Source organism: Littorina saxatilis, linkage group LG9, assembly GCF_037325665.1.
Source record: "Littorina saxatilis isolate snail1 linkage group LG9, US_GU_Lsax_2.0, whole genome shotgun sequence".
Classification (NCBI taxonomy): domain Eukaryota; kingdom Metazoa; phylum Mollusca; class Gastropoda; order Littorinimorpha; family Littorinidae; genus Littorina; species Littorina saxatilis.
Window position 1 is genome coordinate 8,968,811 of NC_090253.1, and position 13,914 is coordinate 8,982,724.

The 13,914-nt window shown below is 39.2% G+C and overlaps 2 long non-coding RNA genes across 2 annotated transcripts; both read right to left on the reverse strand.

Moving 5' to 3' along the window:
* Window positions 1-254: 254 nt before the first annotated feature.
* Window positions 255-13,630, reverse strand: LOC138975208 (uncharacterized). The gene is made up of 3 exons (XR_011458548.1): window positions 13,093-13,630; window positions 6,880-6,934; window positions 255-862 (listed from the first exon to the last, which is right to left on the reverse strand). It is a non-coding gene; the product is annotated as an uncharacterized lncRNA (long non-coding RNA).
* LOC138977360 (uncharacterized) lies at window positions 9,962-11,919 on the reverse strand. The gene is made up of 3 exons (XR_011459246.1): window positions 11,881-11,919; window positions 10,991-11,081; window positions 9,962-10,408 (listed from the first exon to the last, which is right to left on the reverse strand). It is a non-coding gene; the product is annotated as an uncharacterized lncRNA (long non-coding RNA).
* Window positions 13,631-13,914: the final 284 nt, after the last annotated feature.

The following is a 13,914-nucleotide window of genomic DNA, read 5'->3' on the forward strand; positions in this document are numbered from 1 at the left end:
GTGTGTGCATATGAGAGAAAGAGAGAGAGAGAGAGAGAGAGAGAGAGAGAGAGAGAGAGAGAGAGAGAGAGAGAGAGAGAGAGAGAGAGAGAGAGAGAGAGAGAGAGAGAGAGAGAGAGAGAGAGAGAGAGAGAGAGAGAGAGAGAGAGAGAGAGAGAGAGAGAGAGAGAGAGAGAGAGAGAGAGAGAGTGGTGACACACTATACTTCCGTTTGCTGTTTAAAAGGATACTTACAAAATCGACAATCCCATCAATCAGTCGAGACACAATTTATTAACAAAAGAATTTTAATTATATACCAACTTATTTAATGCATACACTCTTACATATGTATACATCTGAATGCATAAAGCACACACACAAACATGTACAAAGTAACCCCCCCCCAAAAAAAAAAAAAAATGCCACCCATTATAATGCTGATAACTCATGAATTACTTCTACAACTTACTTCAAATTTGGTGTACATTGGCCTGAGATATGGGATGATAATTCCACAAAGTTTCATGAATGCCGGTCAAGTGCGCATGGCTTATAATTATATCTACATGCCACTTGTTTCATAATACTACATCTATTAAAACAGATAAAATGGATACAAATTTGAATGCATTACATTATTTCATGACAATAGGACTTTTAACTGTGTTGGTCAGAACATGATTAACGAGATGACCGCGGGGGAGCTGGTCCTGTCCATTGCTGAGCGGCTCCCATCCCCGGTTTTGGGCATGGCCTGCAACCTTAACAGAGGATCCTTCCCAGAGGAGCCTACTTCAAGTGCAGCCACATGTCCTTCCAGGTGTGTTTGTCACCACTACCAAGATAGGGGAAGGGAGGTTGATAACCACCCGTCAAAGACCTGTAATTACAAAAATAGTACTTAAAAATCTGAAACAGTTTCAAAAATGTTAGCACACTGCTGTTAATCGCCATACGTTATACATGACTCGACTATGATGTGCCGTAATTATGCATTTAAATTATGATGAAAAAACAACAACCTGAAAAGTGATGGGCGTGTCCGGATAGGGCGGATAATCGTTATATGAAATCTTTAGAAATGTGTCCTGTTCAGTTATTAATCTTTAAATGTTATAACAACATCCTGGAAATTCAGTAGAAATGGCCCAGTCAGGCTGATTTTTTGGCAACTACAGGGTGACCTTAAAAAAATGCAACCCTCAAAAATGCTAATAACTTCTACATCTGTTGACCGAATCACTTTATATTTGGGGGACATAAACTTCAGCCTATCCATGACCCTTCCACATCTTGGCAACTTTTTTTGAAATAGCACAAAAGTCTGACCATTTGATCTACAAAATTGCCCCTTTGTGAAAGTGTCACGGTAGCTGAAGTTTATGTCCCCCAAATATAATGTGATTCGGTCAACAGATGTAGAAGTTATTAGCATTTTTGAGGGTTGCATTTTTGGGGGGTCACCCTGTCACCCAGTCTTCTTCAAAATGGAAAAACAACACTGCTAGGCACAACAGCTGAACCAAATCAATTTGTGTGGGCAAAAGTTGTTCTTCAATTTGAGATAATAAAACAACAAACAGGGTCACTCTTGCTCACACAATCAAATCTGCATCCAAATCAGTATGTGTTGTTCACATATCTTGTCTAACATGGACGCTATGCATATATGGCAGGCTGAGCGGTGTAGGTGTCAATACTCTCAGCAGGCATAAAAGGCAGTTTTTGAAGCCATTTTAGCGGGTAATAAGACAAAGAATGGTACATTTGAGTAACTCGCAAACGCATTGCCTTCAAACTTTCGGAGATTTGTGTTAACACATGTCGTAAAGTACACACGAAATCTCAAGTCATGTGAGGTATTAGTTCTGCTGTTATGCGACATCCCAAAAAGAGTTTTAAAAATAAGGATCTACCCTGTCCGATTGAACAGAAAAAAAAATAGAATTAGCGTGCATTTAGAAAAATGAAAGCTTCATTTTACCCTTAAATTTAATACAGTTTCACCAATGGCTGTTCAAAGCGCACTTGTTTAAACGCACACACACATTTTTGGAAAATGCTTTTTCAAGAGCCATTGATCAGTTAAGCGTGTCGGCAGTGAGCTTTGCTATGCGTAGGCCGACATTTGCGCTCAGCGCTCTGAATGAGTCAACTTTAAAAAACTACTTTCGCGTTGAAATCCTCATACCACCCATGTCTGATAAAATATGTACATGAAATTTGAGTATGTGGCGCATCTGTCATTGTTCTTGAAGATTTCAACAAATAAAATTTGTTCAATGATTCAGCAAAAACCTATCGTCAATTTAAGAACTGTTTCTGACATGACAAATAACAGCAGACCTAATGTCTCAAATTACTTGAAATTCCGAAAGTACTTTACAACATGTGTTAGCACAACTTTCCGAAAGTTTGAAGGCAATGCGTTAGCGAGTTACTCAAATGTACCATTTTTTGTCTCATTACCCGCTAAAACGTCTTCAAAAACTGCCTTTTATGCCTGCTGAGAGGATTGACACCTACACCGCTCAGCATGCCATAGCGTCCATGTTAGACAAGATATGTGAACAAAACTTACTGATTTGAATGCAAATTTGATTGTTTTGTCTAAGAACATGCTAAACATGTTTTGTTTTAGCAGTTCTGATTTGTTGTCAATTTTAACGCGGGAACCTTCATTTTGCGAATTTGATTTGGGTGTGTGTGTGTGTTGTAGGTTTCACTGTATCGACAATACGTCATGTAAACTCAATCTGTTTTCTGAATAAGTTAGGGGCATAAAAGGCCTTTCCAGTCATATAATTGGTTTTACGATAAACGGCCTCATCATAAAGATCTGCCCTCAAACGCATCTGTAAAGGTTTTTTTTATGACGAGTAGTGTAGAACAATCACCATCTTACACATCTGATCGCAAGATTATGCATTCCCGAAAAATTCTGCTATGTCTCCGGCGCATCAGTATCTGTCCGAAGGGTTTGAAAACAAATAATTACAACACACACACACCCCTCCCAACCTCCACCACCACCCAAGAAAAAACAAGTCGCGTAAGGCGAAAATACAATATTTAGTCAAGTAGCTGCCATTTTTCAGCAAGACCGTATACTCGTAGCATCGTCAGTCCACCGCTCATGGCAAAGGCAGTGAAATTGACAAGAAGAGCGGGGTAGTAGTTGCGCTAAGAAGGATAGCACGCTTTTCTGTACCTCTCTTTGTTTTAACTTTCTGAGCGTGTTTTTAATCCAAACATATCATATCTATATGTTTTTGGAATCAGGAACCGACAAGGAATAAGATGAAAGTGTTTTTAAATTGATTTGGACAATTTAATTTTGATAATAATTTGTATATATTTAATTTTCAGAGCTTGTTTTTAATCCGAATATAACATATTTATATGTTTTTGGAATCAGCAAATGATGGAGAATAAGATAAACGTAAATTTGGATCGTTTTATAAATTTTTATTTCTTTTTACAATTTTCAGATTTTTAATGACCAAAGTCATTAATTAATTTTTAAGCCACCAAGCTGAAATGCAATACCGAACCCCGGGCTTCGTCGAAGATTACTTGACCAAAATTTGAACCAATTTGGTTGAAAAATGAGGGCGTGACAGTGCCGCCTCAACTTTCACGAAAAGCCGGATATGACGTCATCAAAGACATTTATCAAAAAAATGAAAAAAACATTCGGGGATTTCATACCCAGGAACTCTCATGTCAAATTTCATAAAGATCGGTCCAGTAGTTTAGTCTGAATCGCTCTACACACACACACACACACACACACACACACACACACACACACGCACGCACGCACGCACATACACCACGACCCTCGTTTCGATTCCCCCTCGATGTTAAAATATTTAGTCAAAACTTGACTAAATATAAAAAGAAGAAAAGAATAAATACATTGATAAATACAAGAATAAAAGAATTAATTTACTTTTTTTTCAATTGTTTTTTATAACAAATCTATTGCTTCTAGGTCATCATTATCAGGCCGATGATTAAACCAAAGCTTAGTCACGGAAATGCATATATGGACTAAAAATGACGTGTTTTTTTCTTGCAGGACAATGGCTTGAACATGACTTCATCCTGAATCGGCAGAGCAGCGATGTATTCTTATATGGATGCCATGGACGTCTTCCACCTAGCGGGCACACAGATGGTTCACAAATCTACCCACTTGTATATTGCACACCTACCCCCTCACTCTTAACCATTGCTCCTTCACTTCTGCAGCTGCATCAAAACACACACACACACACACACACACACACACACACACACACACACACACACACACACACACACACACACACACACACACACACACACACACACACACACACACACACACTTAATACCGATGCCACATTTCAAGTAATCGGGCTGCAGGTATATTTGTCTTCTTAAGTCCACAATCAGAATGGCAGGAGCTATTGGAAAAAAACGTTTTCTTTTTATATTTAGTCAAGTTTTGACTAAATATTTTAACATCGAGGGGGAATCGAAACGAGGGTCGTGGTGTATGTGCGTGTGTGTGTGTGTGTGTGTGTGTGTGTGTGTGTGTGTAGAGCGATTCAGACTAAACTACTGGACCGATCTTTATGAAATTTGACATGAGAGTTCCTGGGTATGAAATCCCCGAATGTTTTTTTCATTTTTTTGATAAATGTCTTTGATGACGTCATATCCGGCTTTTCGTGAAAGTTGAGGCGGCACTGTCACGCCCTCATTTTTCAACCAAATTGGTTCAAATTTTGGTCAAGTAATCTTCGACGAAGCCCAGACTTCGGTATTGCATTTCAGCTTGGTGGCTTAAAAATTAATTAATGACTTTGGTCATTAAAAATCTGAAAATTGTAAAAAAAAATAAAAATGTATAAAACGATCCAAATTTACATTTATCTTATTTTCCATCATTTGCTGATTCCAAAAACATATAAATATGTTATATTCGGATTAAAAACAAGCTCTGAAAATTAAATATATAAAAATTATTATCAAAATTTTTTTTTCGAAATCAATTTAAAAACACTTTCATCTTATTCCTTGTCGGTTCCTGATTCCAAAAACATATAGATATGATATGTTTGGATTACAAACACGCTCAGAAAGTTAAAACAAAGAGAGGTACAGAAAAGTGTGCTATCCTTCTTAGCGCAACTACTACCCCGCTCTTCTTGTCACTTTCACTGCCTTTGCCATGAGCGGTGGACTGACGATGCTACGAGTATACGGTCTTGCTGAAAAATGGCATTGCGTTCAGTTTCATTCTGTGAGTTCGACAGCTACTTGACTAAATATTGTATTTTCGCCTTACGCGACTTGTTTACATTTTACGGTAAATACATTTTTGTCTTTGATCTTCAGGCTTCCATAACAGTTCTCTAAATGTCTTGAGAATACGCCTGAAACGTTACATGAACCAAAACAACAACAACCAAAAAACAAACGCTGTGCATAGGGAACATAAATATCAATGATCTTTCTTTATTTGGTGTTTAACGTCGTTTTCAACCACGAAGGTTATATCGCGACGGGATATCAATGATAATTTAGCAGGGAGAATCAGCCGGGACATTATTTATTATTCTGAATAGATCAACATTCATATATGCATCAAGTGTACTAATTGATCCTGCTAAATAGTTGTATTTGTTTGTGACTGATGCACTTTTTATTCACTTTGCACATGTATCACGTAAGAAAAATCAAGGGAGGTAATTTTGCTCGGATTAGATGGTTCCCTCCCCTGATAACAAAAGCACACAAATTAATTTTTCCCCTCTTCTCGTATGTGTTATTCAAACGTTTTGTTGGTTTTTGTTGAATATTGATGTGAAAGGTTCAGTCCTTCCCGAGTAAACTATTCGATTTACAGTCTCAGAACAGACCAGGCCTGAAAAGACCATCGCTAAACACATCAACTAATCAGCCTGGGTGCAGTTTGTGATTGTTTTTTATTGACTGATTTGTGAACGAACACAAGCAGGAATCTGTGATGATAACACATCAAAATAAATTATCACTTTGCGCATGAAGCAGCCAGGTTGTCGAATCTAAGTCTTTGTTCATGTACAATCTTGTCTAAATCTGAGATGGTGAGCCAAAAGTTTTCATGGGAACGACTGTGCCTTTCTGTGTCTCTCAATTTTTACACCACTTGCTACTCATGATTGCATGACACTAAGAACAGGCAAGATGTGGATATCGTGGTTTTAATGATACATTCGGACATACAAATGGTTACCGTTGTTTTCTTAGATACGTGTGATCTCTCTTTTTCCCCTGGTCCTTTCTTTTTGATGTTATTTAGCCTGAAGTTTGTTGCAACTATTGGTCCGCTTGCATTTGTTGTTATAGTAATTGTGGATATGCTATTTAATGTGTCTGTGTTGCCTAATTATGTTTGTCACTGTCAGCTTGATGAATAAAGGCTATGAGAAAAAAAAATGTTACCCTTCACCATCAGCAAAATATGCAGCTAGCTGCATATACTAAATATTTCTGATACCTTGACCAAATACGATGTTTATTTTTGCGTGTTCTCGTTTTTTCAGAGCGAACACACACACACACACACACACACACACACACACACACACACACACACACACACACACATACACAGTCTCTCTCCCTCTCTCTTTCTCTCTCTCTCTCTCTCTCTCTCTCTCTCTCTCTCTCTCTCTCTCTCTCTCTCCCACCCACACACACACACGTACACGTACACACACACACAGTTTCAATGTTAAAAACTTGAAACACGTATCCCTGTAGCATCGATGAAGGTTGTATGCAGGAACATCATAAAAGCTTGCTTACAAACGGACTCGCTGTCTTCGAATAAAACAGCTTTCGAAGAAAATAGCTTACCGTTGGATCTTTGCTCAAACTGCTGCTTTCTTGTCCACATTCCTGGCGCACAGATCTGCAATGTGCAACGTTACTGTTGAATACACACAATTTATGTTGAAGTCACAGGGCACAGACAGACATATCCCCCCCCCCCCCTCCCTCCCCCCCCCTTACACACACACGCGCGCGCGACTGCGTGAAGATGCACGTCACCTTATCATTTAATCACACAATGTAAAAACGTGGTGGTTAAAAACTGAATAGTATCATATGAATCTCTGAAGAGAATCTCTTTTTTTCCAACAGTCGTTCGTGTAAGGCACACCAAAGAAACTACAATGGGAAGAAGGATAACTTCCTCATTGGGCATGCTTAGAAATGAGAATGGCTAAATACGAGTTATTCCCCTTTTCTACATGCTGACCAGGCTGTCTCCTGCTTTGTCATGACTAGTACAGTCGATCTTTCTCATGCTGTGACTTGCTTTATTTTCACATTTTCGGTATTTAAAACAGCAAACACACACACACACACACACACACACCGAAGAAGTTTCCATTCTGATTCGGTTATTTTATTTGGTGCTATATGTTTGCTTCACATTGTTTCTTTTACATTGCTTTAGGTATCCCAATTCGCTAAACACATCCATAATGCATGCATGGCTCATTCGAAACAGGGCAACTGAACAACTGATGCCCAATAGCAATAAATACTGAACAACTGAACAATAAATAGCAATAAATGATGACAGTGCCAAGTTTTTAAGTACAAAGTGAAATCATGTGACTGGACAAAGGCACAATTACAAAATACAAATAAAAAAAAATCGAGGCCCATTTTAAATTAAGTTCTCAGCTCATATGGAAGCATAAGGTGACCCCAGAAACCGAAATTGTGAGACCTCCCGCCCCCAGGGCAGACTACAAAAAGAAAAAGGGGGGGGAGGGGAGCTAATTTGTGAAAAAGTATAAAAGGAATCAAAAACTGTATACATGTATTTAGTTAATACCCCAAAAATTGTATAGTATATACAATGTCAGACCCTAAAGAAAGTTTGTTAGTCATTGCTTAGGCAAAACAAAGCAAAATAGTCTGTTTACGGTATCCCGACCAACCCTATTTTTCCCCCGCCAACCCTAGACTTTTTTTTTGGCATTTGGAGAAAAAGAAAAAGAAAAAAAAATCAATTTTGTTCCTGTTTTTTTGCAAAATAATTTAAAAAGATGGTTATAAAAAAAAAAATTAAGAAAAGCCGACCTACCGACCCTCTTTTTGTGTGCCTATGTTACTGTAAACAGACTAAAAGGTACATCACAAACAACACACCAGGGATGCTACTCCCCCCTTAAAAATAGCCATGAGTCATAGGTGTGACGTTTGAATCTTTTAGCTAAATAAAACCATAGGCAATTGATCGGAAATATCAGGAAAAATCTTAACAAGTTTATTATTTGTTTGCTTGGACCAATCCTCTTGCCGAAGAGTTTTACAGTAAAAATTGATTTTACGTCAAAAATATCACAGGAATATCGAATGTTGAGGTAAGGCTGGGATAGCCAAGTTCAAGAATAACGGAAGGTGACTGTTGAATCTTTTTGAAAATGTATAAAAATATAGATGGTAGGCAATTCAAAATTAAAACAAGTCGCGTAAGGCGAAAATACAATATTTAGTCAAGTAGCTGCCATTTTTCAGCAAGACCGTATACTCAGTCCACCGCTCATGGCAAAGGCAGTGAAATTGACAAGAAGAGCGGGGTAGTAGTTGCGCTAAGAAGGATAGCACGCTTTTCTGTACCTCTCTTTGTTTTAACTTTCTGAGCGTGTTTTTAATCCAAACATATCATATCTATATGTTTTTGGAATCAGGAACCGACAAGGAATAAGATGAAAGTGTTTTTAAATTGATTTGGACAATTTAATTTTGATAATAATTTTTATATATTTAATTTTCAGAGCTTGTTTTTAATCCGAATATAACATATTTATATGTTTTTGGAATCAGCAAATGATGGAGAATAAGATAAACGTAAATTTGGATCGTTTTATAATTTTTTATTTTTTTTTTTACAATTTTCCGATTTTTAATGACCAAAGTCATTAATTAATTTTTAAGCCACCAAGCTGAAATGCAATACCGAAGTCCGGGCTTCGTCGAAGATTACTTGACTAAAATTTCAACCAATTTGGTTGAAAAATGAGGGCGTGACAGTGCCGCCTCAACTTTCACGAAAAGCCGGATATGACGTCATCAAAGACATTTATCAAAAAAATGAAAAAAACGTTCGGGGATTTCATACCCAGGAACTCTCATGTCAAATTTCATAAAGATCGGTCCAGTAGTTTAGTCTGAATCGCTCTACACACACACACACACACACACACACACACACACACACGCACATACACCACGACCCTCGTTTCGATTCCCCCTCGATGTTAAAATATTTAGTCAAAACTTGACTAAATGTAAAAAGGACTCTCGGAGCATGGACTTAATGAGTCAACAAGAAGAGCAAACGCTCGATCGAGTCACTTTCGCAGTTCTGAATATTATATGAGGCATCAGATGGACAGGAAGAAATTGCTATTCACAACACAATGAGTCACGTTCACATAAAATTTGAGCCCGGTCACTTTTATAGTTTCCGAGAAAAGCCCAACGTTAAGTTGTGTGTTGCCGAACAGAAAAGGCTAGTTATCTCCCTTGTTTTTCTGATAACGTTCGTAAAAGGCTACAGATGTAAATACTTTGATGTAAAGAATAATCCTACAAAATTTCAATCACATCCGATGAACTTTGTCAAAGATATAAAATGTCTAATTTTTCCTTTGACGCTGACCTGTGACCTTGAAAAAGGTCAAAGGTCAACGAAACCATCGTTAAAGTGTAGAGGTCATTGGAGGTCACGACTAAACAAAATATGAGCCCGATCGCTTTGATAGTTTCTGAGAAAAGTCCAACGTTAAGGTGGTGTCTACGGACGGCCGGACGGCCGGCCGGACAGACTAACACTGACCGATTACATAGAGTCACTTTTTCTCAAGTGACTCAAAAATTAAAGAAGGCTCTATGAGCCGAAGTACATGTTTTGTCTATTGTCTTTTTTATTTTGAATTGCCGACCATCTATATTTTGATACAACTTTGGACCCTCTTTGTACGGAGAGAGTTGGCAATTGTTAATCACATTCTCTCATCTCATTGACTCTCCTTCGGCTCCTTGGTAACATGCGTTCCCGTCTCTGCCAGGATTGGACACAGCAGCAGATAACCGGTAAATATGTAACAGGCATAAATGGCAAAATAGCTCGCCTCGCCTGATAATATATGAGACAACTGTTCTATTACAAAGTCTTTCTTGGGAGGCTTGGCTAATTTACTCGCTCGTTTTACACGGGGTTCCATCGTTTTCTTTTCTAATCGGAAAACCTTGCTCCTCAGTTTGTTGACCTTCTGCCAAAGTTCCGCTTCACGAGGGGATGGGGAGGATGACGACTTTGATGCTTTACATCCTATGTCCTCCAGGATCGCCTGAATGTCATCTAAAAAAGAAAACACACACACAAAACACATAAAATAACATCTTTACGTGTGGGAACTACAGGTACAATTTCATCCATCCATGCATCCGCCCTATACAGCTTCTTCTTCTTCTTCTTCTTCTGCGTTCGTGGGCTGAAACTTTCACACGCACTCATTTTTTTGCACAAGTGGAATTTTACGTGTATGACCGTTTTTACCCCGCCATTTAGGCAGCCATACGCTGCTTTCGGAGGAAGCATGCGGGGTATTTTTGTGTTTCTAAAACCCACCGAACTCTGACATGGATTACAGGATCTTTTTCGTGCGTACTTGGTCTTGTGCTTGCGTGTACACATGAAGGGGGATAAGTCACTAGCAGGTCTGCACATAAGTTGACCTGGGAAATCAGAAACATCTCCACACTTCACCCACCAGGCGGCCGCGACCGGGATTCGAACCCTCAACCTTCCGAGTTAATAGACCGACGTCTTACCACCCCGCCACAGCGCCCGTCACCCTATACAGCAATTATCAACTATGTAATGGATGGGTTTAAACATTTTTTGATGTCAGGGTGTTCTTCATGGTTAAAAATCTCTTACCTGGTTGAACAATTTGTGCATCAGGCGACAGGTCGGTGCTGGCTTCATTTGTAGCTACCCTTTGCGATGGTGGCTTCCTCCCACTAGCAACCTGCAAATGCACAGCTCTTTAACTGACAAACTCACAACCAGCACCCAGTCCCAATGAAACAATTCTCCCAATTTCATGGCATTGGTCTTAGGCCACACAAAAAAGTGTATGTTTCTGGTAAGGCAAAACAAAAAATAATCTGTTTACGATATCCGGACCGACCCTATTTTTTTCCCACCGGCCCTAGACTTTTTTGGGGCATTAAAAAATAAAATTAAAATATTCAGATGGCTAAAATACAAAAATAAAAAGCCGACCTACCGACGCTATTTTTGGGGGGGGCCTATGTTACCTTTAACTGACTTTTTTTGTGGCCTAACATGACTAAAGGTGGAGATTTTTTTTTCTAAACTTTTTTTTTTAAACCATCTTTTTAACTTATTTTGTTGAAAAACAGGAAAACAAGTGATTTTCGAATACCCCTTTTATTTTTGAAAATGCAAAAACAAAAGTCTAGGGTCATCGGGAAAACATAGGTAGGGTCAGGTGACCAGAAACATACAACTTTGTTGTTGTTGACGCCGACCCTATACTTTTTTTGCCATTTGGGGCTGTTTTTTGGCAAAATAAGTTCATCATATCATTATAATCAAGACGTCAATCCAAAATAAGTAACTTTTTTTTGTTGGCCTTATCATTATTTTGCGCTAAATGCAAACAGGCATTATTTGATGGGAACAATGGCCAATGCTGGTTTTTTTTCAATTCTTACATCAGCCTCAAACTTGTCATTACTCAACCTGCATTTATTAGTGTGCTTCTTTGATTTGCAAAAACCTAAAACCAATAAATAAATAACCTTCGGTGGTGGATTGGGCACTGCAAACAATGTCGGGACAAGTGATCCTCTCTGCAGGATTGTTTTACTGGTTGGCCTCAAAGTGATCAGTACAAAGCTTGAGACCTTGAACATCAGCTGGCTGCAGCTTTTCAAAGTCCTCTCGCCTTGTGAATTGCATCCATATTCTGCACCTAGTTTGACAATAAAAACAACAATGTTATTGTTAAACTAAGCAAAAAGGAAAGACAAAAAAAGCTAAATCAGATCTTCAGTCTAAATCTAACGCTCTGCCTGAACGCAAAACGGATGAGTGATGTACCTTTAGTTTTCCCGTAAGCAAGGTTTGATAAAGGTTTCGGCAAATATGCCCACGGGTAGTTTGTCATCAAGTGTAAACTGTTGTTTTGTACTGACTGCTGACTCACACTCACAGTCATAAGTACTCGCTGACGCTGTAGTCTACTGAGTGAGTTGACTCGAGCCATTGCATTCATTCTCATTCTGAAGAAGGTAAACCTGATGAAATAATCACTGCACAACCCACCTTTTTTCTTCTTTAGGGAACTTGTGGAAAGTTTTCCCGAAGCAGCTCTGTTTGCAACGGGCGTTCTTGCAACAAAAAGCCGAGCACAATTTACCACCACCTCGCACGCAATCGGTACCTACGCGATCCGCCATTTTGTTTTCGCCGCCAGCATGTGACTAGGGACGATAACCCACAAACACTTTTTCGCATTTTCTTCGCAAGTTCCACGTCTTCCTTTTGTACAGTGTTTGGGCACACGCAGACGGAATGTAGCTGAAGCCAAAAAACTAAGAACAGATCTATAGATTCTAAAACAAATGTGACATTTTAGTTCTATTCATCTGGATGAGCTTGATCTGTCCGAAGTAGAATCGGCCACTAAAAATGCAACTCCCCCCCCCCCTCCCTTTCCCACGACACACACCACGACACGACACTAGCTGAGAAAAGGAAAACGTGTGGAGGAATACATAATGTAAAAACCAGATCTAAAAGTAAGCCCGGTTTACCATTTCAAACCGCCTTTGAGTATGAAATGTTCGGACGCGCCCTTTCAGCCTACAGTGAAATGGTAATGTACACGTATATGTTTCAGAACTGTGAAACGTAATAACTAGGTTTGAAAATTGAATTCAAATATATACAAGTAAAGTTAATGGAAGATCAAAGTAAAGGTTGGGTGTAATGTCAAAAAGTATACTTACATTCCGTTTCAGCATGCTCAGTCTTCCACAGGAAAAACTCCCAGGGCTTTGTCCTGCTTGCGATTTTGCCAAAAGTACTTTGAACACACCCCCGACGTAACTTTCAATGAGCATCATAGTGTTTTTGCCACTTGCCGGTTGAATTTGGCGCCTAATTCCAACTTCGCTGCATCTCAGGGTTGTTTCTGGTCCCCCAAATGTACACATTCAGACCTATGCCGCCCTGATCGATCACAATTTTGCTTTTTACGTAACTGGCGCAAGATGGCAGACATCTTTGGACCGTAAATGACTCTTTGCGCATGCGCCGCTAATAATTTGATTGGTCGATATTTTTAGGTAAAGCACATGGTCTCAGAAAACAGAAAAGTAAACATTGGAAGCGTGAGTCACGCTCCCAAAAAATAAAAACTTTGTTTACATATAAAAAAAATTCTGTAACTTTTTGCCCCATGGTTCATTCATCATCTGAAATAACTTTTTAGCGAAATCTAACCATAAGATTATTGGAAAAAAGTCAAAATGTAGACGACCACCTTTAAGAGCGAAGAAAGGTAAGAAGGGGCAGAGTCTTGAAGGCTACGGTAACACAGGGTAGCTATTTTATATGTTATGCGTGCTTTGATTGGTAGCCAGTGAAGGGTCATGAGGAGAGGGGTGACATGGTCGCGCTTGCGCTTGCGCAGCACAAGACGTGCTGCATTGTTCATGATGCGCTGTAGGCGGTCTAGCTTGGCGTCTGGGAGGCCGGCTAGGAGCGAGTTGCAGTAATCCAGTCTCGACAAAATAAAAGCCGAAACCAGTGTCTTGGTTGCGTCGAGG